Source organism: Macaca nemestrina, chromosome 10 (genome assembly GCF_043159975.1).
Source record: "Macaca nemestrina isolate mMacNem1 chromosome 10, mMacNem.hap1, whole genome shotgun sequence".
In the NCBI taxonomy this organism is placed as follows: domain Eukaryota; kingdom Metazoa; phylum Chordata; class Mammalia; order Primates; family Cercopithecidae; genus Macaca; species Macaca nemestrina.
Window position 1 is genome coordinate 26,136,240 of NC_092134.1, and position 18,247 is coordinate 26,154,486.

At 40.4% G+C, this 18,247-nt stretch overlaps 1 long non-coding RNA gene across 2 annotated transcripts in view; it reads right to left on the reverse strand.

Moving 5' to 3' along the window:
* LOC105497675 (uncharacterized) overlaps positions 1–1,140 on the reverse strand; it is a 37,388-nt gene extending 36,248 nt beyond the window's left edge. For both annotated transcript variants that reach the window (XR_011608508.1, XR_011608509.1), the window contains exon 1: positions 1,045–1,140. This is a non-coding gene — a long non-coding RNA (uncharacterized lncRNA). The remainder of the gene's footprint in view (positions 1–1,044) is intronic.
* Positions 1,141–18,247: the final 17,107 nt, after the last annotated feature.

Below are 18,247 nucleotides of genomic sequence, written 5' to 3' on the forward strand. Positions count from 1 at the left end.
AGAATCCTGTTAGATTACTTGTCCAAGGTCACAAAGCTAATAAGTAGCAGAACCAACAGCTTAGCTACAAGTCCAATGGTCTTTTCAGTGACAACCAAGTCACCATTACCTTTTGTTAAGTGGTTACAATGCAAGCCAACACTGAACTAAGGACTTTCATTCCAGCGTCTCATGTAATCCTGACAAATCTCCAGAGGCAGATTTTCCTACTTTCATTTTGCAAAGGAGGAAGCTGCCTCTCTCACTGTCGGTGCCCAGCACAGTAAGTAATCTGCAAAGCACTATCTGCGTAGGTGGGTGAGACACTGCTCCAGCTTTCTGTGACTCACAACAGTGTTGTGTCAACACACAGTTGAGTCAAAGATAAGTAACCAATCGAAGTAGAGGATTATTAAATAGCAAATGAAAGACATAATCTATAACATTGTAGGACTCAAAGTAGGGAATGAGCATGTGGAGATGGGCTTCTTGCCCACGCCTAAGAAAAATGGCATTTTTACTGGGTCTTAAAAGACTGTCCAGGTTTGGAAAGCTAAACCTGAAAATAGTGACATGGAACCCCAAGATGCAGAGTGGGGAAGTAATCACCAAGGCCACAAATGTGGATTCCAAGGACAGTAAGTCCTCTAGTGTGGCATAAGATGACTCTTCAGGAACAGTAGGCCTTTACCACATACTAGAACTTTCTCCTTATCCCTCTTCTCTTCACCCTCCCAACTCCCTGCACCCGGCTTACTCCTCCTCCTCCGTTCAGTTTTGGCGTAGACCTTACCTAAAGAGATCACAACAGGGACAAATAGAGGATCAGGAGGACACATTGAGAAAGAAAAAACAAATCTGCACTTGGTAAGAATTTAGAAATAGTCTATTGGTCTCCTTGCTGTTCCTAAGATTCAAAGCCTGCTCCTGACTCAGGGACTTTCTCAGTAAGGCCTTCTCTGACCCAATTTCTATTCTATCCCTAACACTTTACATCCCTCTTTCTACTCTGGATTTTCCCCCCTCCTTAGCACTCATCACTAATATACTAGTTAATTTACTTACTTATTCTATTTATTTTCTGTTTTCTTTATAAGAGCAAGGATTTTATCTATTTTGTTCACTTCTATACCCTGCAGCTAAGAACGTTTCCAAGCACACACGGAATCCATACTAAAGGGACTAGACAACAGGGACTCTAAGTTCTAAATCTGAGTGTTGGGGAAAATGGTGGTTTGGTTGGCAGAAATAAGAGAAAGTTAGCTTGAACACTGTATTAATCCATTTTCACACTGCTGATAAAGACATACCCGAGCCTGAGTAATTTATAAAGAAAAAGAGATTTAATGGATTCACAGTTCCACGGGGCTAGGGAGGCCTCACAATTATGGCAGAAGGCAAAAGGCGTGGTCTTACATGACGGCAGGCAAGACAGAATGAGAGCCAAGCAAAAGGCAAAACCCCGTATAAAACCATCAGATCTCACGGGACTCATTCACTACCAGGAGAACAGTATGGGAGAAACCGCCCCATGATTCAAGTACCTTTCACCGGTTCCCTCCCACAACACGTGGGAATTATGGGAGCTACAATTCAGATGAGATTTGGGTAGGGTCACAGCCAAATCATATCAAAGGGAAAGACTCAGCACCTGACATTTGTCATAAGTCCTGCAAGGGCGGCAATCGTGAGTATAGGGAATAGAGGGAGAAAATCCTTGATGTTTACTGTTGTCCACCCACAGTCAGTGAGCTCTGCCTGAACCCAGGCCAGGCGGGGCCATTGTCTCCCCCCACAAACCATTTATCATTTCCATCTCACACTGCCCTGCAATGTTCCCCAATAACTGGGAAGCACTCGATGTCAAGCAAGCCCGCTAAGGCTCTTGTCCTGCCTGAGCTATGAACTACCTAGACGGTTTTGAGTCCTTCATTTCAGTCTCAACTTCCTCTTCGAAAACATGAGTGTTGGAGATGATTTCTAAAGTTCCTCTAACCTCTACAGATCCTGTGATTCCAGGATGAAAAGACTGCAAGGTAAGCCATTACATAAGAGGTCCTTCCTAGCCTTCACATTCTGGGATTCTGAGAAGGATACAATGTGGGCATCCCTCTGCTCAAACAGCAATTCAGAGCGGGACAGCTCGGGGTGAGCAAAGAGGAACGCTATGAAGGTGCAGAGCCAAGCTGTTTCCTTCAGGAAGATGACCAAGAAAGGGCGGAATTTTGCTTTCTGTCCTGAATGTGTCAGCCCCTGGGTATGGTAATCTCATTCTTACAGCGCCACCTACTGATAAAGAGCTTTTCAGCAGCAGATAAAATGTGCCTGCAAAGGGGTTTGGTATCTCTACCTAATCTTGACCTTTAATAAGCGTGTTTCAGGAAAGTATGTCAAGTGAAATTTAAAAACGAAACCTCTCCCATAGAGGGGCTTCTCTAACAGCTTTCACATTTAGAAAGAAAAAGGAAATAGAGCTTTGCAGACCTTATTCCGTATTTGTAAAAAAGAACCAAACCTTTCATTTGTTTTTCTCCTTCACAAGGAATGGATTCCTTGCTCAATAAAGCAAGCATTTTTCTAAAGGTCACAAGTGTTAACCAAATTTGAATCGAGAGATTTACATTTTAATGGCAGTAAGGGAGATCACTGCTCTGAAGAGTCCCAAGGGTAATCCTTTTCTAAGGCAAAATAATCACTCCATAATATTTGCTTTGGTAAGTTCAGCCTCTCATTTATTTTGCTTTAAATCTGGGCCCACCTGTTCTTGTGACATGGGTTCTGGGCAATTTTAAATGACAGCCTTTAGCTCACACCCTCTTTAAAAACAAGCAAATGTACTCAAAACCCATTTTGAGCTGGCAGTGAGGCATGTGTAAGGGGTTATTTACGATGTGCTGCGCCTGCCTGGATCTGGTGGGAGAGCCAGATGGGCGCCCTCCTCTTGTCCTTCCCAGTGGCCTCTGCCCAGAACCCCTGGCTTGTCAAATGTTGTCCTTAGCAATTACCACTCTAGGGTGCTTGAAATCCTTGTTTAGGCTCTGTTGTGGTTTTGCTACTAGCTCATACCAAGTCACCATAAAAAGCAGAATTTAGTGTAAGATAGACTTCATGCGGGGTTAGTAACTGTAAGACAAAAGGCTCCTATTTTTAAAGGATTATATTTGAACTGTTGTGGGCCAGGATGAGAGAAAGCATTTTAATTCGTTTGGGCTGTCTGATAACAATCTGCTCATATCAAGTAGGATAACTTAAGCTAGGCCAACAGGCTTTAAAAGATAGTTTCATATCTTTTGCCAAGAGGATAAGGTTCTAGGAACCAAGGATGGTACTAAATAGTTAAACACTTGTTTTCTGAGGTCAGAAAGAACTAGATTTAAATTTCAGTCCTCCCTTTTACTCACTGTCATTTAAAATGTCAGATAAATTACTTATTCTGTGACTCAATTTTCTCAGCTGTAAAATGGGATAGTAAGCATACTTACCCCATCAGGCTGTTGTCAGAATTGAGTGTGATACCCAGCGTCAGGCACCTAATAAGGGCTAAATAAATGGTAGTGACCATTATTAATAATGATATGAAATGTTACAGCTCCTTAGCCAAAAATGATAAGGGGATTAGAAGTCCAGAATGAGAGAAGGGAAAGGGCATAGGGTTGGAAGTCAGAAGACCAAAGGTTTGTTTTTTGGTTTTTGGGTTTTTCTGAGACAGAGTCTCACTCTGTCACCCAGGTTGGAGTGCAGTGGTGCCATCTTGGCTCGCTGCAACCTCTGCCTCCCGGGTTCAAGCGATTCTCCCACCTCAGCCTCCCGAGTAGCTGGGACTACAGGCATGCACCACCATGCCCAGCTAATTGTTGTATTTTTTGGTAGAGACAGGGTTTCACCACATTGACCAGGTTGGTCTCACACTCCTGGCCTCAAGTGATCCACCCACCTCGGCCTCTCAAAGTGCTGGGATTACAGGTGTGAGCCACCGTGCCTGGCCAGACCAAAGGTTTTCATCCCGGCTCTGTTTAAAACTACCCATATGACTTTGGGCTAGTCCCATTGGTTCCCTTTGGGCCTCAGTTTCTTCATTTACTAGATAAAATCATTAGTGTACTTGATCTGTTTCCACTCTGATGTTAAATCAATGAGATCTGTTGCTGTAAATGTGGTTTTGAAGTTCTGAGTAATGGAAATATATGATTATTATAAAAATGATTATTCTGAGGCTAAGAGAAACATTTCAATCAAATATTTAGGTTAAGTCTTTTCCCCCATGTTAGAGCCATCATAAATAGGGGAACATTTGGGAGCACAAAGGCTTCCTTGTAGATTGTTATTAAAGGTTTCATGGGAAATGAGGTCAGGGGAAGGCTGAGAGTGAGCACTGATGACAGGACGGCATGGAGCCCCATGCAGACTCTGCAGGGCCTCTCTCGATGGGGTTGGGACAACTCCAAGGGTTTTAAAGCACATCGGCTTCCCTGAGGAGCAACTGCCCATTGGGCTGAGTTATGGCAAATGGAGGAGCTAGTTGTAAAGTGAGCAAATATCCCCCAAGGATCATATTTTAACCAACACATTGTACTTTTCAAACTGCTGAGTATAACGTGTAGGGAAATGACCTTGTAATCAAATCAGACTGCCAATGTGAGGTCGGCCTGGAATGGAAGTGATTTTGGATATAGAAATCAAATTTATGACTTGTCTTAGTCCACCAGCTTTTATTGATTTTTTGGCTAGGTTGGCAATAAGTAGAGTTAATGTCGCCCGTCTAAAGGCAGCTAGCCTGCTGAGCAGTGGAATTCTCTTTTCCAGAAAATTTAACTCCATCTCAATAATGAATCAATCCAAAGGCAAGACCCTTAAGAACCCTATAAAGCCAAGTCGTAGATACTGTGTATTAACCTTTGACAAGCAAAGCATACTGGAACTGAGGAATTTTCCAATAAAATTTAAAACTTCCTTTACTAGCTAATTTATTTGATTGGCTTTTTTTGTTTTAAAAATAAGTGAATTGTATTCAAATAGAATTACCTAGGACTGTGAACTATTTTCTAGATCCACACAGAAAATCAATACCACACACTCATATTTTTGTTATTAAACTAAAATTATATATAGGAAAACTATAACAACAAAAACAAGGCTTCCCTTTATCCCAGAACCCAAAGAGAACCATGAGTAATGTCTTACAGTATTTTTTCTGCATGTCTATATATAGATGCAAATAAAATTGGGATTGAATCTGTGACTTTTAAAAATAGATATAAAGAAAGTTCTGGCATCATTTGAAAATCAAAAAGATTGCTGAGAAGTGAATAATGGGAAAATTAGAAACCTAAAATTTAATAATACTCAACTCAGGTGGGCATTTGACTGATATTCTGGAGTAGAGTACAATTTCAGAAAGCAAACATAATTTGTAATTTAAAAGATATGCTCTTCTTTTCAAAGGGCTTTTTCTATCAAGTATGTTTGTAGACTTCGCAAGTATTATTATTATTATTATTTTTTTTTTTTTTTTTTGAGACGGAGTTCCGCTCTTCTTGCCCAGGCTGGAGTGCAATGGCGCCATCTCGGCTCACTGCAACCTCCGCCTCCCAGGTTCAAGCAATTCTCCTGCCTCAGCCCCCCAACTAGCTGGGATTTCAGGTGTGCACCACCATGCCCAGCTAATTTTGTATTTTTAGTAGAGACAGGGTTTCTCCATGTTGGTCAGGCTAGTCTCGAACTCCTGACCTCAAGCGATCTGCCCGCCTCGGCTTCCCAAAGTGCTGGGATTACAGGCATGAGCCACCATGCCCAGCCTTTTTTTTTTCTCTTCTAATCTCAACAGCAGCATGAGCCCATTTAATTATGTCCTATACATCTTTTTCAGTGTTCCTGTTATTGGAAAGAGACTGAAAGCACTTTCCAAAATGCAACCATAAAGATCTTCATTAAACAGTCAGGAAAGCTAAGCGATTGAATATGCTGTGCAGCCCTGAGAATGAAGGGATTATATTGTCAAGTGAGACTAAAAGCTTGTAATTAAAGCTGACTGAATTTAAAAAGACACTGCAGAGATCTTCTGTGTACCAATAACTTTGAAATGAGTCTGTGATTTGCTATTTTAAGGTTCAAGGACTTTGTCTGTATCCACATGGCCATGATATCTATGGGATCTCCTGTGGGATTAAGATAACATATTTTATTATATGACTAATAACTATATCATGTGGCTCGGAGCTGAACACTTCATGTTGTCGTGTGGAACTTGGCCAAGTTCCATGTACCATCTACACAAGACACAGGCACAACAATCAAAACCCAAAGGTGGCTTTGCTTCAGAAATGAAATTTGGCAGACTGGAGTTCATTGTGTTAGCATAGTTCTGATTCACAGGTAGAGAATTTTTTAATCTGAGAAAGAATTGAGATGCAATGGGTTTTGCTGAATATTCCAACAAAGAAAAATAAGGGCCACCATGCATCGATTGCTTATTCTATGTCAGACACCTGCATGGATTAACTCATTTAATCCTGACAGTAATCCTGCGAGGCAGGTACTATCACACTCCCCATTGTACAGATGAGAAAACTGAAGCAGAGCTAATAAATGGCAGAGTGAGGATTAGACCCCCAGGAAGCCTAGCCCAGAGGCTAAGTGTTTAATGGGACACTCGGGACACTCTCTCTTCACTCTTTTACATTCGGCTCTCCTCCTGGTTCTCAGTCTGCCTAACTCAGTCGCCTTTCAGAATTCACTAGAAACCTTGCTTCCCTGGAGAACTTCTCTGGCTTTTAGGCTATATTTGGCTAATTTTTTAACTTGTCCTCTTAGTACCATGCACTTCAACCAACAAAACCCAAATTCCAATTTTTGGAAATTACTCATTGAATTAACTGTCCTCCCCAGTAGAATTCTTCAAGATAGTAGGGACTGTGTCTGTTTCGCTCACAACTGTAGTCTCAATACCAGGCACAGAGTAGACACATGATAAATCTTTATTGCATGGATAAATAAATAAGCACATCATATCTGTGTGCTTATGGGAGATGGTAAAGAAAATGTGTCCTGTGTAATAGGAAGCATGCCACAATATGGAAAAACATTGTGTTATGGAAACAATTAACTGAAAATCAGGCAGCAGGCCCAACAACAGAGATCAGATATGACATCTGCTGGTGGTTCTGTGTATGGAGGAGAGGCTGGTTCTCAAATAAAAAACTCATGACATGGCCCCATCTTTTGCTGCTAGCACCTATTCATTCATCCAGACTGTCAGCCTTTATTGGTTATCCCTTCAGAAGGGTATGACATAAAACAAAAATCATTATCAGCCTGGCATGTTCTGGCTACAACCCCTTAAAAGAAGAAGTGGTGGAAGAGTTCACTTACATTGACATAAAAGCTAGCTTCAATCTGTCCAGGTTTTTTGTTCTTCATCACACTTTACAAAAAGAAGCAAGACAGTCTCCAAAGACTATTAATTTTGTATAAACAGTATCTCCTTTTTATCATGGACTTCTAGTGAGTATAGCTTATCTTTACTAATTTGATCTTGTTCATTCAATTTGGAGCCCTGGACTCGTATTCTACTTGTAGTTCGGTTTGATTATTCACTTAACACATTTTTTTTTAAATCACAGCCTTATTATGTGCAACTGTGCTAATAGCTGGGACACAGAAGTGAACAAAAATGCAACCCCACCTCACAGTGTCGTCTAGTAGACAATACAGATGTGTGAATAGACAACTGCAAAACTGGTAGGGACCTATGGCTCCTGCATGAAATTCAGGGATTTTTAAAAAAAATTTCTTAACTGGCAAACAAAACTGTATATATACGTTTATGTGCATTTTTCGCTATTTTAGCAGATTCTTAATCATCTTCAATCAAATGGTTCAGGTGAGACAAAACAACATGTAAAAGTTACAAGCACATATAACCAAAGCATACACAAATCATCCAGCCCAGCTGTTTTGAACTAGATGTACCATGTAACTGGGGCCAGGCAGGGGCAGCTCTGAACCAGTTACTGAAAGATACAGTTTAAAAATTCTGTGTAGATACTATTCAAAGAGAACAAAAAGGCAGGTGTTGTAGACCGTGGTTTTGTTCTCCATCATTCTCTTCTCCCCCTGTGATATGATAATAACGCCACACCTCCCTGACATCAGGGTTGGCCATGTGCATAGAAGTGTTGTATGCCTCATCCAAGAAGAAGATTTCAGAGCCTTTCAGTAGTTCTGCATTATTCTTTGCCTTCTGACACAAAGCAGACCTGCCTCAGGTATGGGCTACTCCTCTAGCGTAGGTTCCAGAATGAAGAAAACATAGAGCAGAGTTGGCCAGAGAATAACATGTAATGTGAACAAGTAATAAATCTTTGTGGTTGTAAGCCACTGAGATTTGGGGGGTTGTTTATTATTACATATAACCTGGCAAGGGTAAAGTAGATCAGTAAGTTTCAGAGTCACCAAATGAGATTCAAAGAGAGGCTTCAGGGTAGGTGCAGTATACACATGGAATAAACACAAGTTCCTACAGCAAGCCAATAAATTAAACAAGGGAAGTTTATGGTCAAGTGAACAAAGAAGCCAGTGAAATTTGAAATATGATTTAAATAACCATGAACAAACTTGATGTAATCTCTATCTATAGTGTATTAAATCTAAGAAAAGAAAAATATGCATTGTTTTCTTTATATATATACTTTTTCATAGATGGAGTCTCACTATGTTGACCAGCTGGCCTTGAACTACTGGACTCAAGGAGTCCTCTCACTTCAGCCTCCTGAGTAGCTGCAACTACTGGTGCATGCCACCACGCTTGGCTCATTCTTTTCAACTTCCATGGAATAATTTATGAAAAATGACTTGGTACTAACCATGAAAGAGTCTCAGCAAAAAAATTGATAACCACAATCTCTGCCTATAATGCAATTAATTTAGAAATCCATTTTTAAAACAGAAATAATCATACATTTAGAAATGTAAGAACACATCTAAATAGCTCATAAAACAAAGAAATCATAATGAGAACTAGCAAGTATTTAGAAGTGAACAACACTACTGCTTGCCAGAATTAGTGAGATATAGCTATGGGAGCATTTGGAGGGACATTTACAGTATCTTAAATGTATATACTATAAAAGAATAAAGGCTAAAAATTAATTAGCTAGGAATCCAGCTTCAGAAGTTAGAAGAAGAACAAAGTAGACCCAAAGAAAGAAAAAACATAAGAGCAGAAATTCATAGAGAACAAATACACCACAGAGAGACCTAACAAAACTAAAACATTGTGGGTTTTTTTTTCCTGTGAATTCTAGGGTGACCTAGTTGGTTTTTTGTTTTTTTGTTTGTTTGTTTGTTTGTTTTTTGAAAGACTAATAAAATTGGCAAATCTCTGGGAAGACCCATTTTTTTAAAAAAAGGACAAATAAATACTATTAGGATCAGATTTCCTAGGCAGATTTCCTAAAGAACTCTTGCACATAAATATCAGAAGATAAAATGTTTACAGCAGCAATGTTTGTAATAATTTTCTTAAAAAAAATGAAATTTATCAAAATCCATTGATAAAAGAATGGATACATAGATCATGGCTTGTTGTTTTTAAAAAAATTTTATTTATTTAGATATTGACAAATTATAATTGTATATATTTATGGGTTACAAAGTGATGCTATATGGTATATGTATATAATACAGGGTAAGTGAACCAAGCTAATTAGCATACCTACCATCTCAAATACTTACCTTGTTTTTTGTTTTTTGTTTTTTGAGACAGACTCTATCTCGGCTCACTGCAACCTCTGCCTCCCAGGTTGAAGTGGTTTTCCTGCCTCAGCCTCCCGAGTAGCTAGGATTACAGGCACATACCACCACACCCTGCTAATTTTTGTATCTGTAGTAGAGATGGGGTTTTGCCATGTTGGCCAGGCTGGTCTTGAACCCCTGACTCAGGTGATCTGCCTGCCTTGGTCTCCCAAAGTGTTGGGATTATAGGCATGAGCCACCATGCCTGGCCTCAAATACTTATCATTTATTCCTTCTGTCTAACTGAAACATTGTACCCTTTGACCAATATCTATCTATTCCCCCTCTCCCCAGGCTCTGGTAACCACCATTCTGGTCTCTACTTCTTTGCATTCTATTTCTTGTAGCTTCCACAAAAAATATGAGAACATGCAGTGTATTAGTCAGGGTTCTCTAGAGGGACAGAACTAATAGGATATATATATAGGAGTTTATTAAGTATCAACTCACATGATCACAAAGTCCCACAATAGGCCATCTGCAAGTTCAGCAGCAAGGAGAGCCAGTCCAAGTTCCAAAACTGAAGAACTTGGAGTCTGATGTTCAAGGGCAGGAAGCATCCAGCATGGGAGCAGGATGTAGGCTGGGAGGCTAGGTCAGTCTAGTCTTTTAACATTTTTCTGCCTGCTTTAGTTTCTAGCTGCACTGGCAGCTGATTAGATGGTGCCCACCCAGATTAAGGTAGGTCTGCCTTTCCCAGCCCACTGACTCAAATTTTAATCTCCTTTGGCAACACCCTCACAGCTACACCCAGGATCAATACTTTGCATCCTTCAATCCAATCAAGTTGACACTCAGTATTAACCATTGCATGCAGTATTCATCTTTCTGTATGTGGCTTGTTTCTTAAAGTGCAACAGTGAAAATTAATGAACTTGGCTGAATTTCAAAAGTGTAATGTGAGCAACAAAATCAAGTCACAGAAGAGTAGATTCAGTATAATTCAATTTACATAAAGTTCAAAAATACAGAAAACTAAGCAGCATATTATTACAGATTGCTTTTCTTCAAAATCTTAAAGAAAAATATGGAAATGAAATATGAATTTCAGGATAGTGGTTACCTCTGGGAAGGAGGGAGAGGGAAGGAACTAAGGAGGTAGACAGAGTTGGCTTCAAAACTATGGTAATAATAGCCTATGCTTAAACTAGATATTGAATATATAGGTATCATGGTATTGTTATTTAAGTTTTACAGGTGTTTTATAGTTATCACATTGTAGATACTCAATATCCAATAAAAAATTAGATCTTTAAAGAATGCATGAAATATAGTGAATTGTGAATGTGCAATAACAGAAATAATAAAATTTTAAAACATAGATTTCATTTCCTCTTCCTTGTTTCCCAAAACACTAGACAAAAGAGCAGTTTGGATTTATATTTTCAAACTTCTGGTTTTCACCAGTAATTCTTCCTCCTCATCTTCAGCAGGGACCTGAAGAAAATGAGAAAACAAGTTATATGGCAATCTGGGAGAAGTTTCTGGAACCAAGAGCAGAACACAGAGGGAACAATAAATTGATCTTTGTCCCGCAATATCAAAAGTTAATCAGACCTATCAAGAAGGCTGTAGTAAATCACTTCTAGCAACTTGCATCCGGTCTGTGAATGATATTCACCCCACCCCCACCACTGCCTCTCAACCCCAACTCTCCCCTTACTTTGATATTATGATAAAGATCCTGGGTTGCATTACAAAGCCCTCATCCATTAACTCGGCACCAGAAGGCTCCATGTCTAATCACTACTTCCTAATTTCCATCATCTTCACCTTGACTCTGAAGGGCTGTGTTTGTTGAGAGATTGGGGGGTGGGGGTGGATGGTGATAACTACATTCCTGTTACTTTTTCAAATTTGCTCCCCTTTCTTTATCTTCACACCTACCTACTTTATTATTTCTTGCCTACTAGGGTGGTCTCCCTGCCTGTACCAGCCCACTCTACTCATCTTCCAGGCTTCTGCCAGAGAGGTCTCTTCTTTTAAAATATAAATCAGATTACTCCCTTGCTTTAAAGCCTCACTGACTCCTTTTGGACTCCAGGAACTGTCCACAGTCCTTACTGTGGTATACAGGATGCTTTCTGAACTAGCTTTACCCAGCCTCCTTCCTCTTCTTCTCATGCTCCCTATGTTCCAGTCTCAGCCAACTAATACTTCTCATTTCCCATATTGTTAAAGAAAAATTATTGAATTACACTTATTACAGCACAGTAAGGTGGATGTATTCAGTACTATTGCAATGCGTATGGGGCCACTGCAGTGGAATATTGCAGTGAGGGAGAGAGATTAGGCTCAGCTTCAAATATAGCATGAGCAGGTGGGAATTTACAGCAGGGCAGGGGTCAGTGGATGGGATATTATTAAAAGGAAACCTCAAGGTTAAGGGGAATTCTTGCTAACCCGATCTAACAGGAGTTTTCCTGAAGACAGGTCAGGGTCATCAGACATCACCTGGGGGAGGGTAGAGGATGAGGAATCTGATCAGATATCGAGGATGGGGGAGTCCTTGCTACACTGGCTTAGCAGAGTTCTTGTTAAAACTGGATTTTATAAGGGGCCCAGGAGAAGCTTCATATGCCTGGCTAAAGTTTAGTGAAGCAAAGAATCTTTGTCACGCTATACTATGCCCCTGTGCCTTTGCACATGCTATTCCCGCTAAGTCAAATCTTCTTCCTGCACTGTTACTGAAGCACCTGATCCCCTGCAGATTCTTCAAGCCCTAGCACAAAGTCAGCAAGCGCCTTCCAAAATGTCTCTGGTTGGAGTCACTGCCCCATCAGAGCACTTCCCACATTTCACAGGAGGCCAGAAAAGTTAGGAAGCATGGGACAAGCTTATTATTATTTTTCTAATTTTATTTATTTATTTTTGAGATGGAGTCTCACTCTGTCACCAGGCTGGAGTGCAGTGACATGATCTCAGCTCACTGCAACCTCCGCCTCCAGGGTTCAAGCAATTTTCCTGCCTCAGTCTCCCGAGTAGCTGGGACTATAGGCACGTGCCACCACGCCCAGCTAATTTTTGTATTTTTAGTAGAGACGGGGTTTCACCATGTTGGCCAGGGTGGTCTCCATCTCTTGACCTTGTGATCTGCTTCAGCCTCCCAAAGTGCTGGGATTACAGGCATGAGCCATTGCGCTGGGTCGCGACAAACGTTTTTAAATAGAACGCTGGTTACATTTTCAAACGATCTATTTAGTAAGTTTTTCTTTAATCTCCAGACAGCTTTTCAGGTGACTCCTCAGCACTGCTAAATTTAAAGCAAGGGCTTTGGTGCTTAATCTAAAAAAAGAATACGATAAATACACTACCGACTATCCCAAAGCCTGAAAACATAGGGAAAATATGTACTGTTTTCTGTCTGCATATTCGTCTCCCTTCACCAGGGCATGTGCTCCTGAAGGAAATATATTTCATGATTTCTTATACTGCTAGCTCCTAACACAAGTCTCAACACACAACTAGCAGAAAATATATGCTTGAGAAATAATTTTTTAAAATGAGGTCAGAAAATAAAACAGTTGAACGAATAAAATACTCTCTTTATAAATATTTAAGACATTCTTCTGCTATGGATTGGAAATAAGAGTGTATAATATTATATCTAACAGCTAATATGGTTTTGCTTTGTAAAAATGTCCTAAATTGTTGATGCTGTGTTTTGGAACTCACAGTATAATGAGTGTTTGACAGTGAGTTTCTTTTTATTTGTACATCATGACCATATGCATTATGCAATACTCAAGTTAGAGGGCTTTCTGAATTTTGGTAAATATTCAACTGTTTCTCCACTTGAAATTTCTCCTACAGGCTAGGTATGGTGGCTCACGCCTGTAATCCCAGCACTTTGGGAGGTCAAGGCGGGTGGTTCACCTGAGGTCAGGAGTTCGAGACGAGCCTGACCAATATGGTGAAACCCTGTCTCTACTAAAAATACAAAAATCAGCCAGGTGTGGTGGCATGCGTCTGTAATCCCAGCTACTCGGGAGACTGAGACAGAAGAATCGCTTGAACCGAGGAGGAGGAGACTGCAGTGAGCCGAGACTGCACTGCTCTCCAGCCTGGGCAACAGAGCGAGAATCTGTCTCAAAAAAAAAAAGGAAAAAAAAAAGAAATTTATCCTAAAAACTACCAATGTGGATCAACCCATACCTCATATTCAAATATTTTTCTTCTGCTCATAAATTCATTTACATTTTTTAATGAATTAAGGAATGAATAATAGGCACTTAACAAAAAATGTTCAGTTGATCTGAACATAGGTAAGCAATTCAAGATATATGCGGTGAATAAAATCGAACTTTGTCCAACAGAAGTTAAACTCAACTAGTATTAAGTATGTCTATTAGTTCCCTGTATTTGGGATTCCTGGCCATCACCTCAGTCTTATTAAGCTTAAATCCTCCTGTCTGCCTCTCACAAAATTCTAGGTCCTCATCTTAGTATTAATCCACTTCTAAGAGTGAGGAACTGTGCAGTTTTGCAAACCACACTTCCTGAGTGCTAAACCTGGCTTCTCCCACTTTACTGTGAGATCTTGGGAAAGTTGCTTAGACTCTTTATACCTTGGTTTCCTCAACTCTAAATGGAGGAAACGATACAAACCTGAAAGAGTTAATTCAGGATAAAAGATGATGTACATACTGCAGACCCTTTTGGGTTGATATTCCAACACTCCCCAGAAGACTCTGCCTCAGAATCACATTGCCGGGCCTGTGAAACATACAGGTCCCTCAGCTTTGCTCCAGACTGTCAAACCTAGAATCTCAGAGAAGAGGGGAGATGACTGAGAACCTGTGTATTTGGTCCTGATCAAAAGGATAATTCTAATATACCTTTGTGGTAGGCAGAATTCTAAGAATGATCCCCAATGACCCTCACTCTCATACAATGCCCTCCCCTTTGAGTTCAAGTGGAATCTGTGATTATGGTGAGATATCCCTCCTCAAAAAGGAGATGGTCTGGGTGTGCTTTATCTCATCACACAAGCCCTTTAAAAGCTGCAAGTTTTCTCCAGCCATTAGCAGAAGAGAAAAAAACCCTAAGGAGAGATCCCAGTAGAGCCAGCCTGGACTTCTGACCTACAGAACTTCTGACCTATAAAACTGAGAGATAATAAAATGGGTGTCATTGTAAGCCACTAAGTTTGTGGTGATTTGTTACGCAACAATAAAAAAAAAAAAAAAAAAAAAAAAAAAAAAAAAAAACGAGTACAACATCCAAACCTGGGAAAGACGAGAGATGTATGTTCTTTGAGAGACGGTATATTCTTCCTATCCCCCTACCCTCTACACAGACTAGTTTTGATTTTTTGGTGTTTTTTGTCTGTTTTTGTTTTTGTTTTTGTTTTTTAACTGGAAAAGGAGAGGTGTTTTCATGAGGGGAAGGGCTGAGTAGAAAAAGGGGAGAAAACCCAGAAAGGTGATGAAATAGTGTCTCATTTTTAGCCCTCAGGGAGAGGGAAGTGTGGAGGCAGATGGGGCTACTCGAGAGGAATTGAGGGGCTCTGAGCGTAAGTCAAGCTGCTTTAGAAGCAACCATGAAGGAAACCATGTTCACCTAGCTCCTCCACTACGCTGCCCAAACCCTTGGCAAACAAACCTTTGGCAAATACTGCTCAGGCACCTCAGGGGTTGAAATCTGAAAGTACCCAGAGGCAAATCTTCAGTACAGTTCTTGGCAGGGTCCTGGGCACTCCCATGCAGGGTGGCAGCAATGTGGGGTGGGGAGCCTTCTCCAAGCAGCTGCATAGACAATGTCAGTAGACACATGATACCAAGCAACAGAAGAAAGGTTTGAATCACACATTTGCGTGTCTTCCAGAAATAACTGGGATCACCGATGGTGCTGGGAGGCAGGTTGAGGTGTAACTACTAATTAGCAGGGCCTGTCAACCTAGCAGACATCTGGGCTGTACATACAAAGCACTTAGCATTGATGTAACATTTAGCAGACTTTCCTCAAGGGTATATCTAATCTAAGCATCCCTGAACTCACAAGAAAGCTCTGTATCCTTGATCACCAAATCCTATTTCTGGTCTAACTCTATATTCCCTGCTAATTTGAGCAATAAATCATGTCTGCTTATTATAGCTAGCCTTTTTTTTTTTTTTTTTTGGTGTTGTGGTTGTAGTTGCCCTTTTCTTCCTGCCTAAATGCCTAGATGCCTGGACTCCTTTTTTTTTTTTTTTTTTTTTTTTTTTTTTTTTGCGAAAGAGTCTCGCTCTGTCACCCAGGCTGGAGTGCAGTGGCGCGACTTGGCTCACTGCAAGCTCCGTCTCCTGGGTTCACACCATTCTCCTGCCTCAGCCTCCCGAGTAGCTGGGACTACAGGCACCCGCCTCCATGCCCAGCTAATTTTTTGTATTTTTAGTAAAGACGGGGTTGCACTGTGTTAGCCAGGATGGTCTCAATCTCCTGACCTCGTGATCCACCTGCCTCGTCCTCCCAAAGTGCTGGGTAGACTTCTTTTCAATCACTGTTTCCTGGAAATGAGGGCTGTACTAAAGTTTGGCTTCAGTCACAATATTCCGCCAAAATGTGTTTTGGTATTGGCTTTGACCGTTGGAAGGCTAAGTAACAGAATGCCAACTTTCATGTCATTTCTGGGCTCCTTGAATGTGCATTTGATCAATGAGAAAGTGACTGTATAATTACCATCAAATTTAATCCGTACAATAGTAGAATAAGACATGCCATTCAGAGTCATTATTAATATCTGAACATGTACTTTCAAACATAGGTAGGTATTTTAGACGTAACTCAGAGTAAAAAGAAATTATTTGTATGCTTGGGATTTTGAATTCCTATCACTCAGTTGAAGTATAAATGTACATTTTTAATTTACCAGAATAAAATGCTGGAATAGTTCATGATGATTATGAAAGTTCTCCATGTTGTGAAAAAACTTTTCAAGAAATTTCTAATATGTAAATATAGATAACATTAACTAGAAAACTTTAGGAAGAATATAATATCCTTTCTGAACCAAAAACCTTTATAAAAATTTAAATAGCATAAGGCAGAATATAGAGATTAGATTATTTCATAATTCTAATTTTTATATAATTATTTGGTGTTTTAGCCTTCATAACATTAAATAAAATAACCTCCAAAGCTATATGTAGCTTTCAGTAATTTAATTCTATTTAGGCCATGAATCTTCAGTTGTGTTTTCAGAAAGTAATTAGCATGCAGCCTAATGAAGCAGAATGACTGACTGTAAACAGGAAGATAAGAGGCTGCTTTCATCATTTTTCTTCAGCCAAAGACAAACCTCAAGGCAGACAAGGGATTTTGGAATTGCCTTGTCATGTACTTATACAAGATGTTCAAACAAGATGAAATAGCAGCTATTACATTTTTAAAAGGCTGCTGGAACAAAACAGAGCCTTTAATTCAGCACTTTGCAGATTAAAATGCCCATATAGCAGGACTTGCTAACCACCAAAGACTGCCTGCAGAGAAGGTGGTTCCTACACCAAAATCTACTGAATAAGTAGCCAGAGCAATGGTCCTTAAGAGAGCAAGCATTTCTTATTGGTAAAGATGCACCTATCATGCTTTGCCAGGGAATACGCAAAAATGTGCCTACCACAAAGGCCAAGTTGAAGATGGAAATACAGAGAACTGTATTACCTTGGAAGCCAATTAAACTGGGTCCTTTACCACATTTCTGGGCCCAAGATTTAAGAACACATTTTTCTGAAGGGGAGGTGTAAGGTATGCAAACATCAGAAATTTTTAAAAATGGAATTGATGACAATAATTTTATATCTGCTTCAGAAAGTAGAGTATATCTTCTTCAGATAGTACACAGAGCTCTTATTTGTGGAATCTCCTCAAAAAATTGTATCCTCACCATTAAACATATCTTCAGTTCAGTAGTCAAAAGTCTTCCGCGAGTTACTACCAGAGAGAAAGGAAAGCTAAATAACTCAGTGGTAATGTTGTCATCAGCTGTACCATAAGATGGTAAGGCTAGTTGGTAAGGCTAACTGGGTCAGCTGGGATAACTGAGGTCTCTCTCCATGTGGTTTCTCATCATGCAGCAGGCTAGCCTGGGCTTGGTCACAAGGCAGTAATCACAGGGATTCAAAAGCAATGAGAAAACAAGCCTACCATTCCCCTAAAATTGCTCCTATCAAGATCTCCTTGGACCTCAGATTGCTTTTTTTTTTTTTTTTTTTTGTGAGGCGGAGTCTCGCTCTTTCGCCCAGGCTGGAGTGCAGTGGCACGATGTCGGCTCACTGCAAGCTCCGCCTCCCGGGTTCACGCCATTCTCCTGCCTCAGCCTCCCGAGTAGCTGGGACTACAGGCGCCCACCACCTTGCCCGGCTAATTTTTTTGTATTTTTAGTAGAGATGGGGTTTCACCGTGTTGGCCAGGATGGTCTCGATCTCCTGACCTCATGATCCACCCACCTCGGCCTCCAAAAGTGCTGGGATTACAGGCTTGAGCCACCACACCCGGC